This window comes from Nicotiana tabacum, chromosome 10, assembly GCF_000715075.1.
Source record: "Nicotiana tabacum cultivar K326 chromosome 10, ASM71507v2, whole genome shotgun sequence".
Taxonomy (NCBI): Eukaryota; Viridiplantae; Streptophyta; class Magnoliopsida; order Solanales; family Solanaceae; genus Nicotiana; species Nicotiana tabacum.
Window position 1 is genome coordinate 116,642,052 of NC_134089.1, and position 6,870 is coordinate 116,648,921.

The 6,870-nt window shown below is 37.3% G+C and overlaps 1 long non-coding RNA gene across 1 annotated transcript; it reads left to right on the top strand.

Annotated features, from left to right (window-relative positions):
• Positions 1-502: 502 nt before the first annotated feature.
• LOC107794562 (uncharacterized) lies at positions 503-5,293 on the top strand. The gene is made up of 2 exons (XR_001649950.2): positions 503-1,066; positions 5,006-5,293. It is a non-coding gene; the product is annotated as an uncharacterized LOC107794562 (long non-coding RNA).
• Positions 5,294-6,870: the final 1,577 nt, after the last annotated feature.

Genomic DNA, 6,870 nt, shown 5'->3' on the forward strand with positions numbered 1-6,870 from the left:
AATATAATTTATGTATTCAGATGTATTATCTAATTTCTCTGAAGATTGCTATGTTTTTGGGGTATTTTTCGGTTGAGAATCTTTTTTATAACTGGAAATACAAATTTTGTGTGTTATAATTGAGTTTGTTGAGTTATATTAGGAGTCTATTATGTTAATTGATTCACTTTCCGTTTAAAAACAGTGTAATCCCCTGTTTCACGTCGTGAATACAGTCGAATACAATAATCTGTCCAGCTCTAATCCTATGTTTCACGCCATGAACACAGTCGAATACACTCAAATAGAACAACTGATTAGCTGGACTTCCCTGATTCACGTCTATTTTTGCTACTGTATTCATGAATACAGTAGCTTAAATACATCTAATACATCTCATAACAACAGAAAACGTATCTACAATCCGTAATATAACAAATGGTATCTATAGATAGCTAATTATCACTAAAAGATAGTATTTTATGAAAATTATCTTAAAATAATCCTATTACACATTAAAAAACCTAGCTATAGAGACAAGGATGAGATCCCTTCTAAAAAAAAGAGCAACGGCGGATTCCCCATTTTTAACCTAAGGACCCCTGGACCTTCTTCTTTTTCCCATTTTCAGCAGCCAACGCCGAAACTCTCCAGCCGCTGCTGCTTCTTCAGCACACCACCAAACCAGCCGTTGCTTCTTCTTCTTCAACCCTTACACATGTAGACCCCCAAAAAACTTGAAAAAAACCAACGCCGTTCCCTCCCCTTCTTCTTCTCCATTTTCACTTTTACTCTCATACACACTCTTCCTTAACACACACACGCTGAAACCTTTAGTAACAAGTGGAATTATAGAATCTAGAGCTGAAATTCGAAAGTGACGAAGCTAATTTTCAGTCTCGAATTTTCATTTTACTTTTCGCATTTTTCTGGGGATTTAAGAGCTCGATGGAGCCGTTAAAGATTATTTCGAAGTTGAGAGATTTGCTGCTGCTTTTATTCGAATCTGCTACTTTCTGCTCTTGCTAAGTTCATTTCTCATCTAGCCTTTTATTTGACATTTTGGAATTAATCTCTGCACAATCAGGTACTTTCCTGTGATTTAAGGTACTGTTATGTCAAAATGAATGAACTACTGGGTCCTCAATGAATTTCTGACTACTTTTATATTTATGCAATTATCCCTTCCTATTAATGCTATGCAATTGTTCTGTGTTTTGGATAGAATGGAGATTTTATGTCAAATGGTAACAAATTACTACAAATAGGCACAGATATGAGTTTGGATTCGTTTTGAAATTTGTAAATCTTTGATAATCTTTAATTCTACAGTGCTCCTTTAATTCTTTCCATTTAGTGATCAAATGTGTATAATATGTTTGTTGTCCAGATTTCTATAAACATTGAAGTTAAAGTTGAAGCTCTAGACTATGTGTGATTTATTGTTAAATGATTGTGTAGGGATATAAAGCTTATACAGTTGCTTATGAATTGCAGTGAGCGTAGCTTTCTTTTTAATTCACTGTGGCCCATTCCATATATAATAATGCAAGTATGACTAGTATTGTCGATGTTGCTTTTACTTGATAAAACTTTTAGTTGTTCATGGCTCAAATATTTATTTTATTTTATAAAGCTTGCAAGTATAAAATGACCTTGAGATCGATAACATCTTCAAATGAAATGCCAAGATGAAGTAACCATGTCTTTTTGTTAGCGAAATGCGTTCAGAAGTTTGGTTTGCATAATTCGCACCTCACGCTCCTCTAATGCTGTATTCCATAGCCTTTTGATCCTTTATAATAATCTCCAATCTAGGAAATTAACAATTTAAGAATATCGTAGTTTGCTTTAGGCGCAATTAAAAAATCATCACGACTATGGGTACGATTCCCGTGGCATGGTCGTGATACATAATTTCCAATTCGGGTGTGCATCTTATGTGACCCGACCATAGTTTTGAATAATACTAAAATAAACATGTCGTAAATCACGGGTGCATTTCATGTAGCGCGGTTTGCAATGTATATCAAAATGACAAGTGTACGACAATCGTGGCTTGTTCCAGAAATAAATACATAAATAAATAAAAGCAGTTATAAAGTTAAAAATTCACAATAAGTTTAAAACATGTAATTAATCAGATAATTAGGCCAATTATTAATAGTTGAGAGATCGTGCTTGTACGACCCGACCGGTCGTTTTGAGCTCTAGAGCGTCGTTCAACGGTTTGAGGCCCCGAGTAGCTTCACTTCAGGTATTATGACTTGTACGCATGGTCGGAATTGAATTCCTGGAAGTTCGGAGTTGATTTGGAGAGAGAATTCTCATTTCGGAAGCTTTAAGTTGAAAGAATTGACTAAGATTGGATTTTTGAGTAAACGACCTCGGAATCGGGATTTAAAGGTTCTAGTAGGTTCGTATGATGATTTCGGACTTAGACGTATGTCCGGATAGGGTTTTGGAAGACCCAGAAACGTTTTGACACATATTGTGGAAGTTAACATTTCTGGAAGAATTTCATAAGTTTGGGTTGAAGTGTATTTCAGTGTTATCGATGTCCATTTGGGATTCTGAGTCTGAGAATAGCTCCATATAGTGATTCTGGTGTTGGGAGCGCAATCAGAAGTGAGTTCAAAGGTCCATGGGTCATTTTGGAATCATTTGGCTAAAGTTGGAAATTTGAAAGTTTTTGAGAAGTTTGACAGGAAGTAGACTTTTTGATATTATGGTCAGATTCCGATTCCGAAAGTTGGAGTAGGTCTGTAATGTCGAATATGAATTGTGTGCAAAATTTGAGGTCAATCGGACGTGATTTGATAGGTTTAAACATCGAAAGTAGAAGTTTGAAATTTTAAAGTCCATTAAGCTTGAATCAGAGTGCGATTCATAGTTTTAGCATTTTTTGATGTGATTTGAGGCGTCGGGTAGGTCCGTGTTATGTTATGGTACTGAGTTGTGTGATTGGACGGGGTCCCGGGAGCCTCGAGTGTGTTTCGGGTTGTATTGCGCTCTTATTTGATGTTTCAACATCGTTTCTTTGGGAATAAAGGGTACCACATTAAACAAATTCCAAATTTAGTTTTTATTGAACCATTAGATCCGTATCGTAATTACGGAGCTATAACAAAAAGAATCATCGAATTTGAACATCGTATGAGGAAGTTATGCTCATTTTTGTGTCGGTAAAACTGCTGCTTCTTGTGTGGTCGCCATTGTGAACATTTCCATCGTAATTGTGATGCGCAGTTCGCAATTGCGAACTTTTTGTTGCAAATGCGACCTTTTCCAGCCCTTCCTTGTTCGCAATTGCGAAGGCTTTCTTCTCTTTTGCGAGTATATTGCAAATGCGACATTTGCAGCTTGTTTTCAGCTGTGTAACTCGAGTTGTTGCTTCATTTTATTATATTTTGAACCCTAGGTTCGAGAGTGGGCGATTTTGAGATAGGATTTTCGTATCAAATCATTGGGTAAATGTCTCTAACCAATTTTCAATATATTTTGTGATTATACCTTAGATTTAACATCAAAATTCATGAGCATCTAAAGGAAAATTTGGGGTTTTAAAGAAAAACCTAGAAATTGAGTTTTTTGGATTTTGGCCACGATTTTTGGCATGGAATTGAGAATAAATTATATATTTGAGTTCGTGAGGTCATGGGTAAAGTTTATCTTCGAAATTTTTTGGAATCCGGGCACGTGGGCTTGAGGGCGTTTTTGTCAACTTTTCGACCGGGGGTTAGGAATTATATAAATTGGACTATAATGAGTGATTGAACATATATTAATGTGTATACATAATTATTGGCTAGTTTTGGAGCATTTCGCATCGATTTGAGTCTTCGAAAGGGCATGGAATGCCGGTTATGGAACTTCGGAGTGAGGTGAGTCTCCTTTCTAACCTTGTAAGAGGGAATTAATCCCATAGGTGAACCAGATTAAAATGTGCCTCTATTTGTGGGGGCTACGTACGCACGATGTGATGATAGTCCGTACGTAGATACTAGCTATGTCTATGTCCAGGTAGTTTTAGGTTTACACCACGCCTTGTTGATATTGTTGTTGATTTATGTTTATTGTTTACCTTGAGAAGAATTGAGATTGAGTTTGCTTAGTAAATCTCTAGCAAAGAGTTGAAATTGAGGAATTTGAGATATTAAAATTTTTTATTTGAACTTTGTAATTTTGAAATGAATTGAAGGAATATTATAATAGCTTAAGAAATCTATGTGTAACCGCATCGCATGTATGTTTCGCGAGCGGAGTAATTTTCTTAAAAAGCTACAAGCTAAATTTCCCTTATTTTGAAAAGAATCAAGAAAGAGATATGAATTTAATTTTCTTTTTATATTTGACCACGTCGCAAGTATGATCCGCGAGCGGGGTGATTCCTTAAATTTATATTTTACCGCGTTGCACGTATGATTTGCAAGCGAGGTATTTTCTTCTACTACTCTTATGTGATCGGGCCGTTTGACTCGACAGAATTTATGTACCACACTCTCATGGGAGCGGGCCACACCTCGGCAGGTTAATATATGCATCTATGATTCGCACCGTTCGACCCTCGGTAGTGCACATTTTACTTTTATGTTGGATCATGCCGTATGCCTCGGCATTTCCTATATATATGTATATACATCTTTCTTATGGGACTCGTGCTTAAAATTTGGCTAGAAGCCAGTGTAACTGAGGATCTATCCCTGATTTGAAATTATAACAACCATTTTATGAAAGCCACTATACCTTTATGTATATGTTCCGGTTACGGAGGGAACATGCTAGTTGGGGGCTTAAGCATAGTCGTAAAGAAGGGAATTGTTTCACTTATTTTATACATGTTTGTTTCATATGTTTACTCTACTTCATATTTATTCAATTCTTTACTGTATTCGATATCATTGGACCATTAGTAAGTATCGAAGTTGACCTCTCGTCACTAACTCTTCGAGGTTAGGCGGGATACTAAATTGGGTACACATTATTTTTGTACTTATGCTACACTTGCTGTGTATTTTTGTTGCAGAGGCACATGTTTGTCTTGTGGCTTAGTTCGGCGCAACGACATGGTTGATACGAAGACTGGGGTGAGCTGCATTTCTCGAGACGACCCACAACCAACAGAGTCTCCTTTAGAGTAGTGTATTTTATTTCCTTTACTGTTTAATTTGTATTTCAGATGGTTAGTGTATTACATTGTTTTCATGAAATTTCTCATGCACTTGTGACACCGGGTTCTGAGATGACTAAGGGATTATTCAGTATTTAAGTTTGTTAAAGACATCATTATTTATTCAGTGAAATTCTTTGTTAATTGTTTAATGTTTAAAAAGGAATGATTTCAAAATAGTAAAATGAGATATTTTTAGTTATTTGGTGTTGGCTTGCCTGATAGTGGTGTCCGGCGCCATCACGATCCTTAGTGAATTTTGGGTCGTGACAACATGGTATCAGAGCACTAGGTTCTCTTAGGTCTCATGAGTTATGAGTGAGTCTAGTAGAGTCTTGTGGATCGGTACAGAGACGTCTGTACTTATCTTCGAGAGGCTACATGACTGTTAGGAGCACTTCCCTTCTTGATTCTTCATCGTGCGGTTTGATTCCTTTGAGACTTATGCCTTTACTTCTTTACTACTCAATCTATGTGACGTGAAACGCTTATTATAAATTGAGAATTGAGGAATTTTAATGGTACTGCGGATGTGGTATGTGATGTTTCCTATTGCGAGTTTGACTGGGCAGCGAAGGATGAGGAAGGGCATGTGGGAAGTATCTTGTGGTGATTAAACTCCTAGAAGGCCAAGTGTTGGAAACAAGAGTCGTGTAGTTGCTTAAAGGAGTGAGTTTAACCAAAGTGGGAGAGTGATAGAATAGCATATGAGTTTAGTGGCAGGGTAACTATACACATTGAGGAAAAGTTAGAGTGATTTGGGAATTTTAATGGATGGTGATTGGGTCCATAGGCTTAATTTGAAATATTGGCTATCATACAATGGGAGATCGGCTGCAACAGAAAGAGGGTTACTTGATACGAAGAGAGATGCAATATAAATTTGAATTGGATGATATTGTCGCACATTTGGTTGATGTCCATAAGAAGTGAACAGACTAGTACAGTTGGTGAATGAGCACAGGATCAGGGTAGGTTATTGAGGTCGTAGTGATTGTACCCCGTGCAACAGCATTGGAAGATGTTGGCACGTAATTTCCACAGGTGGGTTATCTCCTGTGAGCAAATCAGCGGTAGCATAGTTGGCGAAGCTTCTGCGAAGAATTCCATTGGCTATATGACAAAGAGATCGGTCATGCGAATGTGGTTGATGATTTAGAGTATTCATAAAGGGTTTTACAGAAAGATTCCGAGAATTTTGGCGGTTGATTGCGCAAGCTTATGTCAATGAGAGATAAAGAATCTTGGTGGATTCTAGAGTTGTGTAATAGTAGCTCCAATCTAAGTGGGAGAGTCTCACCGCCTACGATTGGGTTGCATGGTTAACTACTTGTGAGGTTTCTGGCTATCGGCATAAGGGCGAGTTATTTCAGCTAAGGGAAAAGAATATAAGTGGTAATTTGAGCGAATGGTTCGAGATATGTGTGCCATAAATGGCCTTATCAATTATGTTCAGGCTTGGGGAAGGTTCAGGATTTATGCTTCGTGTAGATGCGGGTGCTTCATTGAGAGGGTGTTCATGTGCTAGAAGAGTCTTGGAGTTGATTATATTCAGGACCAAGTCAGAGTGGGTGACTCTTAATAACAGTCCTAGTGGATTCAAAGGTTAAGGCATGGAGCCTAAGGATTTCGAGTACATAAGTATTGTTAAGAATTGAGCTTTGCAGCAGATTATGAAAAGAGGGTCGGAAGGTTCCATGATATCTTTGGCTTGTAGTATA